The sequence below is a fragment of the Cydia pomonella genome, chromosome 4 (genome assembly GCF_033807575.1).
Source record: "Cydia pomonella isolate Wapato2018A chromosome 4, ilCydPomo1, whole genome shotgun sequence".
Lineage (NCBI taxonomy): Eukaryota > Metazoa > Arthropoda > Insecta > Lepidoptera > Tortricidae > Cydia > Cydia pomonella.
The window spans coordinates 22,974,535-22,994,314 of record NC_084706.1 but is presented as its reverse complement, the minus strand read 5'-3'; the positions used below and the strand labels follow the sequence as shown (position 1 = coordinate 22,994,314).

The following is a 19,780-nucleotide window of genomic DNA, read 5'->3' as shown; positions in this document are numbered from 1 at the left end:
CTTTCTTTCGTACACGGGAGCCATAGGCGTGTATTTTACAAACACATCCAATATAAAGTTACCTAATAAAAAGCTAATCTGATAAAAAATATTTTTCATTTTCCCGCATCCAATACTAAGACTTCAGAATCGTATTAAAAAGGAATGATGGAATATTTCATTTTTTCCTGTCCAATTAGAGGCCGATGCCTAGCTCTGTAGGTAATACGACTATTCATTATGAAATAAATTATTTTATTTGAAAATAAATAATATTCTCTATGTCTAGACCAAACCGGACCGGAACCAAACCGGAGATTGCGGGACGGCCTTGATACATTTTGTAATGGCTCCTCTACACGATGGGCCACTAAGATGGGCCAGCGTGTAGAGAGGGTAGTGGTGTCGGATGGCTTATGACGCGGCGGGATGGCGATAGGATGGCCACGGTGTCGGTTTTTCGTTCGCACATCGAAGGTAGCGGGCCAGCGATGGCAGTACGCATCTACACGTGGTCCATTCTAGAACTATATCGTGTAATTGCGTTTCAACCATCGCATGGCCATCTCGCTAGTGCAGCGCTAGGCCATCGTGTAGAGGAGCCATAGAGTGTGGAGGGAGTGTGCATTGGATAGGACCAAATGGCGGGAACGAGGGTAGGCCTTTGCTAAGTACTGGGACACACTTATAGGCTAATATAATAAAAAATAGTACATTGTGCAATGAGAGGGTAAGTGATATCTTGTAAATGAGGTCTTTAGATGCAGATTGTATTAAAGACTTGAGTTTGCAATATTCTTACCCCCGGAGTTACAAACAATGTTTTTCATCACACTGGCGAAGAAAAAAACTAAATTTTACGCGAAATAATTCTTAAATACGGTTCTATTTTCCTTTAAAATTCATTTGTAGTTTTACATGTACCTATGTAAAATGTATAATTGTTGGTGCAATAAAGAATATTTACTTACTTACTTACATTTCAAACATTCGTCCGAGCATAGCACAGACCTATCCGGCAATCAGCCACGATTGAAAATTTTGTAAAAATATTTCAAACGTCTATTAAATCAAGTGTAATATAATTTGTTCATAATAAAAATTTAATTATAAAAGAAAGTATTTTAAATGTAAAGATGGCGGGAAAGAGGGGAGGCCTATGCCCAGCAATCAAATGGGACACTCTTATTGGCTAATAATAAAAAAAGTAGCCCTATAGAGAAAGAGAGGTGTGGTAAAACAAAAGACATGCTTCGCCAACTCCAGGTGAATAAGACAGAGTAAGAGTGTAAAAATGGAGGTATGGGCACTGTAAATGTCATCTCGCTCTTTGTGGTAGGGCATAGCACAGCGAAAGTCATCTTGAGCAGAGCCCAACTGGGGAAGTACCTCCACCTTACAGAAAACCGCAGCCAAATAACACTAGACCCTACTCATAGTGTTGTGTACCTGCCGGTGAGTAAGGATGCCAGAGCTCAAGCGGGCCATATGCTTGTTTGTCGCCGACGAATTTTATTTTGTATGTATAATATAACCAACCATCACATAACATTATATCGTATAATAAAATTCAATCTACTTTCACCCTGGTGTCGGTAAAAATAACATAAATCGGTCTTATCGATCGTCTTGAAAAATCGATGAACACGAACACGGGCGCAGTCGATCCGATCCGATTATTAATCGATTCAGAACAATACCCCGTCGATCAGGCCAGGCGGGATATCACGAACCACTTCGTTAAATTGTTGGTCACGCTCGAATATGCAAGAGCGATAGAGAGGCAGATAACGAAATTTCGATTTTCGACGATCGCGGTAGGCCCTCAGGCACCCCGTAATTTCGCGGATCCAATGCAATTTGTCGATAACTAGGCGGCTGGCGTAGGGCTGCTACCTTTATGAAATGATATACATTTTTTTTTAAATACCAGAACCATGATAGTTATTGAAACGTTTGGTTTTAAAAATAATTCACCTGCATAATTTGATTAAATACAACTAAAAACCAAACGCAATTCGGACCGAATCTTGCAAAGTTTTTTTTTAACACAAAATGGATCTACTGGTTGGATCTATCGAGAATGAAGGAAAAATTTGTCGATTGAACTGCCAATTTATGTTGGTTATTTCATTATTTCAATATTTATTTAATTGAGATTTCTTTCGTTTTGTTTTATTGCGGTAATTAAACTTAATTGTTAGAATACCTTGAGTGTGAGTTGTATTATTACCTTCCAATGATGTTTTCACTGCTGACGTCAACAATTCGTGTACTACACGAGATCAAAGTTATTTACATCTCATGCGCTTTTGTGTCTCTTACTACGCTCAAGATACTAATTTAGAATTATTATAGAATCTTTCGCTTTCACAGGGCTCAAAATAAGCACTCGAAGAAATATCACACTTTGCTCTCTTGTTGTACAAAACTATACTTGCACTGCGTGTGCTATCAAAGTCGTTGCAGACTTGTCTTGGTCTGTCTCTATTTAACATATTTTTATTGCTTTACTAAAATAAATACTTTTTCTTAAAGCCCCTTAAGTTTCTACGAGTGTTTTCATTAAAACGTCACTTGCCCTTGTATCTCGTGACAGCCCTATATACATAAGATAAGTGCGCGCACGAGCTTTCATCAGATGGTCGGCGATAAAACACGAGGCGGGTCGCGGATGTCGTGTTTCTTTTATATCGAGAACTCTATTCAGATTTTACAACTCGTTATGATTTTGATACGACCTCAAAGATCGTACACGCTGAATGGTGCATGCGAAGTGAAGTGAAAGTCGTCATGTCAATGTAATTCAAAAACTTCTTGTTATGTTGACGATATACATGGTACGGCTGAATAACCAGACCGTTTTACTTTTATATATTTACATGCAAAATATTTTTACTGATTGATACCATAAATGTTGAATTTTGGAATATGTTGCTAAAAATCTGTCGGGTTATTGGTAACGAAATGTTGAATGAGACAGAAATTATCCATGTCCCATGTCTGACCGTTTTGATTTTTGCGTTTACTCTTGCCGATTTTGTATGCTAGGCGTTTTTAGCGCTTTGTAACGTAACCTCTAACGTAGTTCTTATAAAAAAAAAACGTACAGATACAGGTGCTATCATCTAGGACCAAAATCCAGACGGGAACATGCCGAGCGAGAACCTGTCTATTAAAAAATGACCACTATTTTTTCCTTTTAAGCATATATTTAAGGGTTTAATATATAATACATATGAGCTTGAGACTGTCATCTGGTAGCCGGCGACAGAAGACGAGATAGATCACGAGCACGATTCAGAATAACAACTTGTACGGTTATGATATGACCATAACGATCGTCTTGGTGATTGGCGCGTATCTCGTTTCTCACGTACGACTTTCATTTTTCATTTTCAATTAGCTTGAGCGATTCAAGGTCGTGTCAAAACAATATCAGAACCGTTGCAAGTTTTTAAATCAGAATCCGGCTCCATGATCGTGTTTCTATTATATCGACTTATTTTGTCGACAATGTACAGAGTGGGGCTGAATGACCGGGCGCTTTTTCTTTATTTTTAAATATATTTGACCGATTTTAGAGTAAAAATCTGGCAAAATAAGTATTGGAATTTCGTGTTGTTTTATATCGAAATCTCGTGGAGTCATCAATCATCTAAAATAATGGGTTTCACGTTCACGGTACAGTCACGTTCACTAAAATATTAGGGATGTTTCATTATTTGCCTTAAACTTATGCAACAGATAAAGGTGTTAAGTTGAGACTTACCTACCCATAAAACTTAGCCTTAAATTTTGTGCTATTCTAACAAATACAAATGTGAAAATGATAGATAGAGACAAACGATGATCAACTGTATGTAAGATTTGACAGTCTTTTATGAAGAAAACCTTTAAAAACACTAAGATAATGCCGCTTCGGCCTAAAATATCGCAGTAAATGTAAAAAAATATTTTGTTCGTTTAATAGGTAGTTCGGTCATAACATAACGATATCTGTAATTTTCAAATCGTCAGGACTTAACATTGGTTGCCATTTTGTTATATTGAACGCTAGTTCGGTCTTTCTTACCAGTTTTATTTTAAAAACCCGGATCTTAGGAGGTTAATGGCAATAGTACAAGTTAAAGGCTGGTGTATTTCATAGAAAATAGAATATAGTAAACTAATTAACTTTAGGAGGTTAGGAGGAGGGGAGGTTAGTGCTAGAATAGTTACATCTGTTTTACTTTTCATTTTGCTGTCTTGTATCTTAATGCTTGTAGTTTATTTTTTGTTTTGTTTTGGCTAAGGTTAAGAATTTTAACATAAGTACAAAATGTAAGCGCGTAGTATTAGCAAGTTGTGTTTGCCTATAATTGGGTGAATAATCCGGTATGATTTTTGTGGTTATTATTTAAGTCCAATTGTATTTGTATTGCACCTGTTGGCAAACCTTTATAAATAAATTAATTAATAAAAACTTTTTAACAAAAAATAAAACCGACTTCAAATATTACCAAAAGCGCCATACATGTACCTATAACATTTGAAGAGTTCCCTCGATATCTCCAAGATCCCATCTGCAGACCCCGACTTGGTGCCAACGGGACCACCTCGGGGTTATACACGTTCGATTATAAAAAAAAAATTGAAAATTGGTTCACGATTCTCGGAGATACATACAGTAACATACATAAAAAAAGTCCTCCTTTTTTGAAGTTGGTTAAAAAACAGGAGGAAAATGCATCAGCAAAAAATCAGAAACTATTTAAAAAAAAAATGTTAGTACGGAACTTTCTGTATATTATACCTAATTTATCTTATTTGACTAGTTTCTTAGTGTAGTTCACAGTTTGTTTGTGAGTGTGCGTTGGTTTTTTTGTGTTGAGGGGTTTCTTATGTCCAAGTTATTGGCCAACCCTGGATGGTTCCGGATATTACAGTAGATATTTCATCGATTTTGTGGTACTCGTGACGATAGCCATGTCACAACACTTTCTATAAAAAAAAACAAGATGATATTACTCTTACTGTAAAAATTATATCCTAATATCGTACAGAAATTAGATTTTTAATCTGTAAAAATGCCTAAATTACCCGTAGAAGTGCAAAACCCATTTATTCCTCGGATGCCATCACTCAGGATTACGGGCCAAGTTAGGCTAAGCCCGAAATCATGAGCTGCCCGTGTCAGGGAGGATTGTTACGTTTTATAAAAGTTTGATAGGTAATTAAAGAATATTTGCTTGGTTTATTCATAAATTCATTAAGTACCCTCAACACAAGCCTTATTGAGCTTACTGTGGGTCTTAGTCAATTTGTGTAACAATGTCCTATAATATTTATATTTATTTATTTATTTATATTTATTAAAACGCAGGTATGCAACTAGACGGAAAAGAATTGTTTCTTATAAACGATGGTATTTAACTACTTACTATAGATAGGGCTTATTTAGAAACGTATGTAATACCAACTCGTATAAGTAAATAAATATTATAGGACATTATTACACAAATTGACTAAGTCTCACAGTAAGGTCAATAAGGCTTGTGGTGTAGGTACCTAGATAACGATATATATAATTATAAATACTTAAATACACAGAAAACACCCATGACTCAGGAACAAATATCCGTGTTCATCACACAAATATATGCTATTACCAGGATTTGAACCCGGGACCATCAGCGTCATAGGCAGGGTCACTACCCACTAGGCCAGACAGGTCGTCAATATATATGACAATATGCTCTTTCTTCTTTGGATACTGACATTATGGAATATATTTTGACACATTTTGATGTATATTAATTAGCCTTATTTTTTTATGCTTATTATAAGAATTACAAGCGAAAAAAAAATTGCGAACACATGTTTAGAACCGTAAGGGCCAGGCCCCAGTGGTGTGAGTGGTGAGTTGCATTGCGTCGTATCGTCGCAACGTATTTAATGTGGCATATCATAAAAAATATATGTTAAAATATCCGCAGCAAGTTCGGCTGAATTTCACCGAGAGCGTAACTACGTTTGTATGGAGAACTGTACCCCTAGTGTACATTTATTCGATAGCGAAACGTGACGTACGCGTTTGCGTTAAGTGTCATTTTGTATGAGATTTAGAAACAGCGCGCCAAGCGGGACGTTTTGGAAACTCAAAATCCCATACTAAATCAGACTTAACGCAAACGCGTACGTCACGTTACGAAATCGAATAAATTTACACTAGGGGCTCTGAGCTTGCTGCGCACTCTTAAACGACGCAGAGTTGACGCTGCAGCGGCGCTTGCGAGGAAACAACGCAACGCAACGCAATCCAACAGTGGCCCCCATCTAAAACCACTCAAATATAGTCCAAAAGCCCCAATAAGAGGTCCAAAATTAACTCGAATATCTTCATTCAGGTGTGATTAATATTCTAATGTCGAATAAATTTATATGGCAAAATATTTATAATAACCGACCAAGAGCATGTCGGGCCACGCTCAGTGTAGGGTTCCGTAGTTACTCTTCCGTCACAATAAGCTAAACTGGAGCTTAAAGTGTAGTAAATGGTACCTTTCACCCGAGTTAAACAAATAGGCAAATTTGCATAATCAGTACCTAATTAAAGTAAGTCTTTTTACTATGAAGGGAAAACTTTTTGCGATAACTCAAAAACAGCTTAACTGATCATGTCCGCTATAGTTTTCATTTAATGTCTTTCTTAAGCTCTACTTTCACGATTTTTTTCATATTTTTTGGACCTATGGTTCAAAAGTTAGAGGGGGGGGACACTTTTTTTTTTCTTTCGGAGCGATTATCTCCGAATATATTCACTTTATCAAAAAATGTTTCTTGAAAACCCCTATTAGTTTTGAAAGACCTTTCCAACGATACCCCACACTCTAGGGTTGAAGCGAAAAAAAAAATTCACCCCCACTGTACGTGTAGGGGAGGTACCCTAAAAAAATTAAATTTTTAGATTTTATTGTAAGACTTTGTCGGCTTTATTGATTTATATATCCATGCCAAATTTCAGCTTTCTAGCACTAACGACCACGGAGCAAAGCCTCGGACAGACAGACAGACAGACAGACGGACATGGCGAAACTATAAGGGTTCCGTTTTATGCCATTTGGCTACGGAACCCTAAAAATGGAAGAAAACCCCAGAAAATTTTAAAAAGTACACTGCCATTTATACTTAATTACTTATTAACCTTGTGGACCATAGTTATACTGGAATACTCCAAAATATACGTTTTGGGTGGTTTTCTGGAAGCAAGAATAACGTAGTTCGCTTGACTCTCCCATATAAAATGTCAAGGTCAGACAGCCAAAATGTATGAAACAGACAATTTTTTTTCGCGATTTCGGGGTTGTCCTATAATAAAAGTTGCTCAGTATGACCTATATATTCAGCCCGTAAATTATTGTAGGAAACTAAATAGACAAAATATGCGTTATAATGTACACGGTGATATTTTTGAATTCTGGCGTATGGCTAAGAACATTTCGTCCGGTGACAAGCAAAACTAACTAATTACTAAAAAAAAAATGAAACAAAAATCAACCTCATTGTAGTAATAATATGGTTCATTATGGCTATGAACTTGTGGTGCTAATAAGTGAGTTTTGCTTGTCACCTGACGATTTAAGGGAACTAATTAGTAGCAAATATATGAACTCGTGTTAAATATTAATCAATACGTAGACAGGCCCTAAGGCAAAATTATACACAAAATAAATTATTAATTATCTTTTAAATGGGCTTAATTAGAATACCGGTGTCTAAAAATAACTCCATTTAAGCTCTGGAATGAAATTAATGGACTCAAATAAACACAGTGGATTTGGTTACAGAAGTTAAATCTTGCATAATAACATTAATAACTAGGTTTTATCTTAGACGGCTTAAACGTGTCCCGTCCTAACAAGGTCCCCGAGATCATACACAAGTAAATACAGCCCTTAGTAGTTAGTGTAGGGTTGCCAATTTTAGGAATCCAAATACCAAGAGCGTTATTTTTTTTAATGATAAAGGAAACGTCCAAAAGAGAGGTATGGGCTACGGAGGGTGGAGATAAGGAACGAAATCTCCATGTACCAAAATGTGTCATCAAAAAAAATTTAAATAGGTGGCGCTACAATACCTAGAGTACTTGAACAAAAAAATCAAATCATAGACATCGCAATTCACTCCGTCAATATCGCTTAGGTTCTTAGCTACTCTAGAGCTACTCTGGAGAGATTTGGAATTATTATTTATAGCTGACAGCTGGACACTTTTGCAACAGTTCTACTATAAGAGATGCCACTCCTCTTAATTCCACACTCCATAGTATGGGGGGCAATTGGGCATTGTGAATATCATCTTGCTTTGTGTGGTAGGGCACAGCGCAGCGAATGTCATTTCAGATCTAGAGCAGAACCCAGCCCAACTGGGGAAGTACCTCCTCCTCACAGAAAACCGCAGCCAAATAACATTAGACCCGACTCATAGTGTTGTGTTCCTGCCGGTGAGTAAGGTTGCCAGAGCTCAACGAGGGAAGGGGGGGCTTAGGGTCGGCAACACGCATGTAACTCCTCTGGAGTTGCAGTCGTACATAGGCTACGGAGACTGCTTACCATCAGGCGGGCCATATACTTGTTTGCCACCGACGTAGTATAAAAAAAGGAGGCAGCATATGAACCGTTTGATGGTAAGCGATTACTGTCGCCCATGGATACACCTTGCTTGTAAGTTCGTTGCCGGATTTATGATGTGAGTACGCTCTTTTCTTGAAGATTTGAAGGTCGTATCATCTGTGAGTCGATGATAAGAAATTATATACGAACATTGACGATTGATTGATTGAATATTAACGATCGGTCTGGCCTAGTGGGTAGTGACCCACCCTATGAAGCCGATGGTGCCGGGTTCAAATTCAGGTAAGGGCATTTATTCGTGTGACGAGCATGGATATTTGCTCCTGAGTCATGGGTATTTTTTTTATATATGTAAGTTTTTTATATGTTATATATGTCGTTGTCTAAGTATTATTATTTTTTATTTATTCATAAACAATATTTACATTGTGTTTGAATTTTGAATTATAATTATTATAAAACTACTTAAAACTACATGAACAAAAACAACAAACATGCAACTAATATTAAAATTAAAACATAAAAACACGAAAAGCCAACCAACACAACACAAGTACCAACAACACAAGCCTTATTGAGCTTGCTGTGGGACTTTAGTCAATTAGTGTAATAATGTCGTATAATATTAATTAATTTATTTATTATGATTGAATGTTTTAATGGCGCCAGTAATGTGTCTATGAACGTCACTCATTTTATCAAGGAAATTGCAATCGATAGTGCTTGCTTCAAGGTCGCAGCAGTAATGCCGTTTTGGCCGGCTCCACCTTATTACTAAAATAGCAGCATGATTTGCCAAAGCAGGCAACCCTTACGCGACCTTAAGACGCTGCCCCCACACCATACGTACACATAGCCAGAACAAAGGTTAACGAACAGAGGGGGAGCATCGCGCATGCGTACTCTTACCCTGCGAGCGTCAAAGAACCAGGATACCTGAGACCTAAATACGCATAATAGTTATATAAACTTGAGGTCACGCTTATGATGGTCAGAGAATATAACATCAAAAGGAATAATTCGTTGTTTGATTCTAAAAAGACGGATTTGAACAAATTTTTTTGGCGTTAACTTCGTTTCTGTTTTGAGTTTTTTTTTTACCGTAGTAAAAAGACTTGGTGTCGAAAGAAAATGAGGTAGTTATGTCTTTTTGCAGTAAACCTTGTATTTGGACCCTCTCGTTTGTGTCTTATGTGGGTTTTCTTAAGTGATAGCGTGAATTATAGATGTATCTCGTTTTTATAGATCTCTTTATGATGCTGGCCATTTTTTGAATGTTTAATTAAAGCGTGGGAAATATCCAAGTCTTTAAAGAGAGAGCAAACGAACTGAACGGTAGAATAATTCTGAGATAAATCGAGCACTTCGTACTCCGTCAACAGAGCAATTTAAAATTCATGACTACATGATGAAATTGATGAAGTAGGTGGATGTTTACTACCTTATTACTTCCTAGTATATATGTCGCAGCCAACTGGTTAAATAAGCCAGCTAATTAGTTGGCTGAAGAACAACCAGCAAGTCATTGATGGCAACATTTAACCAGATGGCTGACGGCTGTACATCGTGTAGTCATTTAGTTAAATTAGACATCGATGAATTTGATGTTCAGTTAGGAAGTATTTAAACGTAATTTGTTATGTATTTATTTATTCGAAGAAATCTGTTATTTTTGATTAATTTTAGCATTTTCATTCATCTTTGTCATACTCGTTGTTAAACATGAGCTTATCTCTTTCTCTTTCGGTGAGCTTCGGCGGAGCTCGTTAGCACGTGCATATCTTTCGCTTGCCCAGGTGCGACTAAAGGCAACTTGTGCAATTCGTCGTAAGGTAAGTCTTAAGTTATAATAAATCATCCTAGTCTGTATTTATTTATTCGAAGAAATCTGTTATTTTTGATTAATTTTAGCATTTTCATTCATCTTTGTCATACTCGTTGTTAAACATGAGCTTATCTCTTTCTCTTTCGGTGAGCTTCGGCGGAGCTCGTTAGCACGTGCATATCTCTCGCTTGCCCAGGTGCGACTAAAGGCAACTTGTGCAATTCGTCGTAAGGTAAGTCTTAAGTTATAATAAATCATCCTAGTCTGTTCGGAGCAATAAAATTGTCTTAATATATCGTTTATTTGCAATAAATTGCCTCTAATTAGCCGCAAATGATGTGAGATATGTAATTGTAAGTATTCCTCCCCACATTATATTACACATTGTAATGTAGTATTGTATATTGAAATACACCCAACTTTACAGCCGCCACCAGTTTTAACACTGACGTATTCGCTCACGTCTACGTATAGGTAAAAAACTTAAGTAAGTCACCTGTTGTATGTAGTTGTGACGTGTTCGAATAGACATTTGTTTTATTTGTGTGTGTCTTTTAAACATGTATTGTCTATTCGAACACGTCACAACTACATACAACAGGTGACTTACTTAAGTTTTTTAACTATAACTTACTTTCTTTGCATCTCGCTCCATGTCAATGTCAACACTGGTGGTAGCGTTGGCGTCCGTAGGTACTTCCGTAAAGTACTTTCATACGAAACATGTTTACCAAATTTCACACCAGATGGCGGTGTACTGGGAGCGGCGATTTCCACATCGCGTTATTGAATAGTTTATAGGAATTGTATATACGGTTTTGAGATTATTTTGCTTTTTGTGACTGGTTGTTTATTTTCATAGCCAATCCTTTATTAATATAGTGCGTTCTTATTCGAGTAGAAAATTCAGTAGAAAAAGGCACGCAATTCAAATTATCTGTGAGAAGTCAGACTGACTTCTGAAAAAAAATAGGCGCAAAGAACTGACTTAGTCAGTTCTTTGCGCCTATCTTTTTTTAATTTGTTGCCTTGTTATACTGAAAAGGTCGCTGTGCCAGAGTATAAATGCTGACATTTTTGTGGCATCACTCCACTTACTTGCTGCCAAGTGTATCCGTCTCTTTTCTTCCACAGAGTAAGTTGTATACCTCTCTTTCACCTCGTTATGCAGCTCGGTCTGTTGCCAAATAGTTACGTGAAAGTGTCGCAATCCGAATATTTAATTTGCGAAAAAAGGTTTTACAGTTTTCAGCGTAATTTGAAAAAAGACCGAACAGGGTTAATGTAAACTAGTTTAAATTGTATGTAAATTTCATACAAATAAAAACCAGTTTACAATCCCTAATATTTCCCACTAGCTTTTCGGTGAAGGTAACATCGTGAGGAACCCGCATTGGGCCAGCGTGGGGACGTGGAGACTACAGTCCAAACCCTCTCGTGCATGAGAGACTGAGAGTAGACCTGTGCCCAGCAATGGGACGTACGTAGGCTGAATTTTAATTTTTTTGTCCACTTTGTCTACATCTATGTGTCGGCGCTTATTTTTCTGGACAGTTAGCCCTTCGGGCTTCTGAAACAACCTAAGGATTCTTCTATCCTACCTAAATATTGGTTTAATGTAACCACCGTCAAATCATCACACAGGAATATTACGATGTGCTTGATCTTACCATTGGCCGCCAGCATATGTAAAATGTAATATAACGAAAGCCGTGGTCATGTCCTCGTTGAAAGGTTTAGTTATTGGTACTACGCGCGGCCTGCGGGTCAAGTTCAATGGGGTCAACCCGATTACCGGTATACGGGTACCACAGGCTACTTATGTATAAAATACCTACATTACCGGTTAAAAGTTTAGGTTAGAGGATGTGATATTTCATAGGTTCAGAGGCTGTACAGCTCAGGTCTAAATTACACCCACACACATCTTTATAGCTGCAGCCTATGGTCTAATTATTCGCAAAGATCGATCAGCGCCCTAAGGGTTCAGTTTAACAACGCCTCCAGGGTACTGTTGCGTCTGCCACACGCTTCTGTAGCGCGTCAGGCATGTTCGCGGACGCTCAGGTAGACAGCTGCTCTGCTACAATAAGAAAGCGTGCCGTCGCGACGCGTCGCAGAGTGCTTGACAGTAGCAACAGTATCCTGAGTGTGATAGCGGGTAGGCTCGATAGTCGATAATTATATGCAGCACTGGTCGAACCTGCACCGTTCCTTAGCTCCCTATGATGAAATGTAGTACGTAGATAGGTAGGTATATAATAAATTAAGTACTACCATAGTCTAAATTACAAGCTCTGCATGTACATGTTTACTAACCTGTTATGGATTTTTGTGGTCCGAAAAAAAATGATTTTCATTTTTTTTATGAACAAACCCGGGATCACTCGGGACGCTTAATACTAAAGTGCACTTTACTATGGGACCAACGCGGAAATCACTAAAAAATTTTTGGTTGTTTCATACATTTTGCTGGTCTGATGTTTGAATTTTGTGTGGAAGAGTAAGTTTTTTTTTCCATTACATACTATACTGTATATGCACATTTGGTATTATTTCATTTTACAATCATTCTAAACGTATAATAAATTTTGATATAATGAACTAAATAAGTATCTTATTTTCAAATCCTATAACGTAAAAATAATATTGGTAACATACATTTATAGAAATGAAAATCGCGCGGGTTTAAACATTTTCTTTATACCACGACGATAGACAACAAGCATACGGCCCGTCTCATGGAAAGCAGTCACCGTAGAATATGGACGCCTGCAACTCCAGAGGTGTTATATGCACGTTGCCGACCCTTTAAAAACCTGTACATTCCTTTTTTGAAAGAATCCCATACTGTAGACCCTCGGGAAGACCTCGGAAGGCAGCTCATTCCACAGCCAGAGCGTCCGCGGGAGGAAATTCCTCTTAAACCGCACAGTACGCAACCATTTAGGTTCTAGGGTGTGAGGATGAACACCCTACCTGAACAAATATAGTCTATCTTCCGTGTGAATGTTGTCATGACGTTTGCCCTGGAAGAAAATAAGTAAACATTCAATATAAAAACTACAATATTGCATTAACCTCCTCACAAGTCTGTTGAAAATGTACAAAAACCAAGGATCTTCGAAGTCCATTAAGCGAGATAATCGTCTCAGTCCCTCACTGAAAAGGGCTCGTCTATTGTCATGTGTCCTTAATATTTCACAAGACGCATTGAGAATGTTTCAAGTAGGTTCGGGAGACACAAACAAACGGGCTCAGGGCGGTATTAGACTTACTGGAGATCATTTTGAGAAAATGTTTTTCATAACGACCTCGACCGTCTTTGACGACCGGTCTGGCCCAGTGGGTAGTGACTCTGCTTATGAAGCCGATGGTCCTGAGTTCGAATCCCGGTAAGGGTCCCATGACTCATCACACAAATAAATGTCCTTACCGGGAGTACTTAAATACATAAAGTATTTGTATATTATATATATCGTTGTCTGAGTACCCACAACACAAGCCTTCTTGAGCTTACCGTGGGACTTAGTCAATTTGTGCAAGAATGTCACCTATCATTATTAATATTGTAATATTTAATATTAATTAGGTTATTTATTTAATCTTTATTGTACAAAAGAAAACCATACAGTAGGTAAAAAGGCGGACTTAATGCCATAGATTTCTACCACTGAACCTTATGGCAAAGCAGAAAGACTGAGGATATTTTTGTGGCACGAGTGACGTAACCATTTTTTTAAATCGGTAAACGGCGGAGGATGCAAAAAACCGTAGTCGAATTAGTTTTTAAACTTTGTTTGGATTACTTTTTTAGACGGATTTACAAACAAGTAAAGTTTTTTCCAACAACGAACATGTTTACTGAGTAGTACTGAGTAGTAAACATGTCCAAACTGGTTTAGGACAATGTCGTTTTCAGTTAAATTCAAAAGCCCATGCCCGGGTTTTCAATTCAACAGCTTCGTAGGCACGGTATTTTCGAGAAAATATCAATGAACTTCACTCCGTATATTTTACAAGCTTTAATTTATTTAACTTGTCCTGTTAGTATGTATGTTAGTATTTGTCAAATTTTGGAAGCTAAATTTTACCCACTTCCCGATTTCCGATTGAGCGGAAAATTTGCATAATGCCGACTTACGAGTACATATTATAGTCGGGTTGTTGTCGGGGTGTATACAATATTATGGTACCTGATCTGATGACGGAGACAGGAGGTGGCCATAGGAACTCTGTGATGAAACAACGCAACCTAATTGTATTTGGGGTTTAGAAATGTCACGCTGATTATTAATTACCTGTATTAAGATAAGTCTAGTCAGCGACAAATACTTGTACAAAAAAATTATTTGTTATTACATGCTTTATTTATGTATTTGTTTCAAATTATAAAATGATTTTCTTGCGCCGATATCGCGGCTGTCTCAGGGTTAGAACCGGTGGCAGTTTATATTGTAATATGGCTAAATTGAAGAATAAAGTCTGTCTTTCAAATCTGACAACATAATTACATTGAGTTAAGGCTCATTTTAAAGATGATGAAGTACAGTATCTATAGACGTGTGATCCACGAAGACGCGCAGTTTTGTCTTATCTAACCTTAATTACATGACATTACGACTCAAGGCATGCGTCTTCGTGAATGACACGATCTATTCAGTAATAAAAGAGAATGTGTCCAAAGATATTTTCGACAGTAAGTACAGTGAAACCTGAAGTGGGACATCAAGGGACAAGCAAATTTGTCTCACTTGAAGAGGTATTCCACTTACACAGGGACTCAGTTATCTAGGTATAAATAAACTTCTGTCTTATTGACAGAGGGTTCCATTAATAGAGGTGAGAATAAAGGATGTTTCAGTTGTAGAGGTTAATATTTGAACACATTATTTTGAGTTGTAATCTTTTGAAAAAAATAAGGTATCATAATCCGTGTTATTAAATATTTGTTAAAGTCTGTTTAATTTTTTATTCCAATTTATTTTGAATGATATTACATAGGATAGATTTTGTTAAATTAAATTTGATAAGACTTCATTGCGTCTTAGAACTTTAATAAAAAAAATGTGCAGCTGATCAAGATTTTAGCCTGCGTTTCGATAGTTTTAACTACTACTTTAAGTACCTACCTGTATCATGTTCTACCAAGTCCAGCTTTTGAAGTTTAGGACGTTTTCATTCAAGTTAAAAAAAAAAATTCAGGAGCATAGATACAGTCATACGAACATACTTACAATAATTATGATCTTAAAAACTAAAAATCCTTTTAGCGGCACAACAGATTTTGCTGCGTCACCTGCAGTAAAGTAACGAAAAGTATCGTTTCCAGGCACGAGGGCTAAAAACCTTTACTACCGAGTGAAACATAATTTTTACGTGAAGAAAATACTAACTGTAAAACATTACAAATCAGTTCCAGGAAACTGATATCTTGAACTCCTTTTGAAATCAGTATAAACCTCATATTATTTGTACTTTTACTAAGTAATGCTTAGAGCCATTCCACCCACGCACCCTTGAACACTAATAGTTAACGGAGGCGGGATCTTGTCGGCAAAACATCAGGAAAGCCACGGTGTACGTGATGTTATAAATAAGATTATTCATATTCATATTCATAATATTTATTATATCTATAATATAACAGGTCAAATCATGATACAATTGATTTATTAACTGTAAATGGGTTAATAAAATAAAATAATTAACTAAACATTTTTAAATTCGTCAAAACTATAGAACGTGTGCTCAAGAAGCCAACTTTTCAGTTTTGTCTTAAAGCTTATGAAGAAACTGAGTTGACTGTCTCAGGTAGCCTATTGTAAATCTTTGGACCCATTACGTGGGTCACCTTGTTCGACCGTGCGAGTCTTCTTTGTACGGGAATCAGTCTGCTGGTATTACACGAGTAGCCACACCATGGGCTTCTTAAAGAGTTCGCAGCACGCTCGGCCGAATTTCACATTTGTTTTACGGAGTAACTAGAGTGTACAGACTGGCCAACGTCACTCAGCACCTCAGCAGTAAACTATGAAACTGAAATTAAACACTTATGAAGTTATTCATATACGCGTTAGTGACCTGAATTAGCTATGAATAGTTCGTCTTTATCTGTCATGTTTACTTATGTATTTGAAAGAAAGGGATAAAACATAATTTAACTAAATTAGACCCGTAAAGTTTGAATAAGGGGGTAAGCATAGTTTTATTCACTGATGAAAGCCATTGAACCCTTAGTTTAAATTTATTCTATAGCGTGACGTGACGTACAGTCAGCATCAAAAGTAGCGGATCTAACAAGGTTTCAAAAGTATCTACCATTCTTTAACAGCTTAACAAAAGTTGATGATTCTATATGTAGACAATTTAGACTTTAAATGATATACTTTTGAAGGTGATTCTTAGAGAATTACGAGGGTCATGCCAAAAGAAGTTAGATACTCTATGGTCAGTCAACTCTGAATGGTATGTGACAGTTTGTGCCCCCAGAGTACTGTCAGCTTGGTGTGACAAGCGGCCGAAATCGGGAACTCAGCACCTGCTCTGGCACCATGACAACGCTGCCCCTCACACTTCTGCTAGAACACTTGACTATTTCAGCTCAAAAAAACGTGACTATCTTGCCCCACCCGCCATATTCCCCCGACCTAGCCCCTTGCGATTTTTACTTATTTCCCAAAATTAAAGAAAAATTAAAAGGAAGGCGATTTGAGAACAAAGAAGATGCCCTGGCTGCGTATAATTATGAAATTTCTGAGGTATCTAAAGAAGAGTGGTCATCGGTATTTTCTAAGTGGTTTAGACGGATGGAAAAGTGTATACGTGTTCACGGTGACTACTTCGAAAAAATAGATAGCTGTAATAAAGAATAAAGTCGGTAACTTTTGAGTATCTAATTTCTTTTGGCATGACCCTCGTATCTATATTTGGAAAAGTTATCCGGAATATCAGATACTTTTGGCGCGTTGTTTCATCCGCTACTATTGATGCTGACTGTACTCGTTTGCGTTAAGTCTAATTTTGTATGGGATTTAGAAACAGCGCGCCAAGCGGGACGTTTTGGAAACTCAAAAACCTATACAAAATGAAATTTAACCAAACGCGTACGTCACGTCACGCTATCGAATAAATTTACACTAGGGGTACAGGCCGCTAATTGATGTTGGTGATACTTAGAGAACGTCAATGACTACATTTACGTTTCAGATTTTGATGATACTCGCAGAAAAATTAAATTATGTAAATTAATATATATCTGCCGAGATCCAAACATGGGAAATTTGGTGAGAATTGGAACAATGAAGGTAGAACATAAAAATTCGCCTTTATCGGGAATGCTTTGGTAGGTCAGCTGGTAGAGATGTACAATATAAATACTCTTTATTGCACACCTCAATAAAAAACAATACAGGGAGAAAACAGCATCAGAAGTAGAGGTAAACAATAGGTGGTCTTATCTCTAAAAAGCAATTCTCTTCCAGACAACCTTTAAGTAGTAGTATGTTGGTATATAGAGATAACATTATGAATTTATCGAATAATAACTGGAAAAATGCTAATTGAAGGAAACGGGAGGAAAGTTCGAATAAGTGCACCCATATTAAATTTGTCAACTGCGCCTACCATAAATACAAAGTTAAGAAGCCATTTCACAACGGTGGCAAACCAGCCTACAGCCCGCCTAATCGTAAGCGGACACAGTAGTCTATAGATAAACAAGCCTTAACAACGTTCTCTGAAGCGTATTACTGACGCTTTACTACAAATACAAGGCAGGCCTTTTGCATTCAATATAAAGTACCTATTCTCAAGAGTTCCGAGTGTCTTACGTTAAGTATCAGAAGCATGAACACTTTAGATACTTAGGTGTACCTACAGAGTAAATAAACAATAATAATTCAGCTTATATACGTCCCACTGCTGGGCACAGGCCTCCACTTATGCGCGAGAGGGCTGGCCCGATGCGGGCTGCGTACTTCACATATACATTGAATTTCTTCGCAGATGTATACAGGTTTCCTCACGATGTTTCCCTTCACTGAAAAGCAAGGGGTAAATATCAAATGATATTCCGTACATGAGTTCCGAAAATCTCATTACTACGAGCCAAGATTTGAACCCTCGATATCCGGATTGAAAGTCTGATCAGATCCACTCGGCCACCACCGATTCAGCAAATATACATATAGCAGTAAATTTTTCTGTAATCTGGAAAATGGAGGCATTTTCCCAATTACGCTGCTAAGTTTTGAACATGATGGCAAATCACTGTGCCATACGTCTCTATGTCCTCTGTCTTCATCTTAAAACATAAGTATGTAAAATAATTATCGGGGTCTATTTGCAGAATTTTTGGCCTACTACCTACGCCTCCCACTCTTTAGTGTCAAAGCAAGTCCAAGTGAGGTTATCTCACCGGCTAAATCCAAAATCATGACAGAAACCTACCTTATATCGAAAGTAGCATAATCCCCAGCTCACCCACAATCCAAGACGATCATCCAAACCACTAACACGAACACAACACAACACAAGAAAGTGCGAAACACACGAACAGCCGTTACCCCTGGCCGGCGCGACGCGACTGGCGTATCGAGCGGACGCTCCCCCCTCGCTAAACCAATTTATAATACATACGGAGACGCAGCATCCCCTGATACTCCTCAACCAAAAAACAACCCTATTTAGTTAGGTTTTTGATCAGTTTTCGCTTGGGATAAATGTGCCGCAGAGGCAAAAACGTGGTTCTCGCAAAGGGTGCGAAGTGCGTACGACGAAATTGAAATCAACGTTAAATACCGTCTTTGGGATATTCATGGTTATTTTTGGGTGTTGTTGCAAAATGTCAGGTGTTTTTTATTTGTAACCTTTGTTTGGGTATTGTTGCACTCTTTTGGGGTCAACACGAGTGGGGTTTGGGTCAATTGCTTCTGACACTGGGGTCACCGTTTTACATTACGAGTTAATTTTTCACTAAGGGCCAGTTGCACCAATAACAATTGACGGACTGGTCAAAATCAATCAGCCATTGACATATCTAAGGACGGGCCTTACGGGCAATAAGAATGGGGCCAGTACGGCGGCGGCAATTGTAGCTTCAAAGAGCCGCGGTTTGCCGACCCCTGTGCTAGGGCATCCAAATGAATCCAATTTGTACTTCTAATCCGATTTTGGCTCTCAATACGGTAATTCTGATGTTAACACATTTAGTGCCAGCGCGTGCTACGCGCTACGAGCGTAGCCGGATAACATGTGAAAACCCGTATGTAGCGAAAAGCGACTATGGACTGAGCACTGAGCGCTCGCCTCGCCTGACACGTTGCTGGCAGTGAAAGCGTTAATACCGGTATTGGTTATA

The 19,780-nt window shown here is 37.7% G+C and overlaps 1 protein-coding gene across 1 annotated transcript in view; it reads right to left on the bottom strand.

Moving 5' to 3' along the window:
• The window catches only part of LOC133517310 (SH3 and multiple ankyrin repeat domains protein 3), a 382,488-nt gene extending 363,002 nt beyond the window's left edge, over positions 1-19,486 (bottom strand). Inside the window, exon 1 of the mRNA XM_061850562.1 lies at positions 18,871-19,486. The gene's annotated coding sequence lies outside the window, so the exon portion shown is untranslated. The remainder of the gene's footprint in view (positions 1-18,870) is intronic.
• Positions 19,487-19,780: the final 294 nt, after the last annotated feature.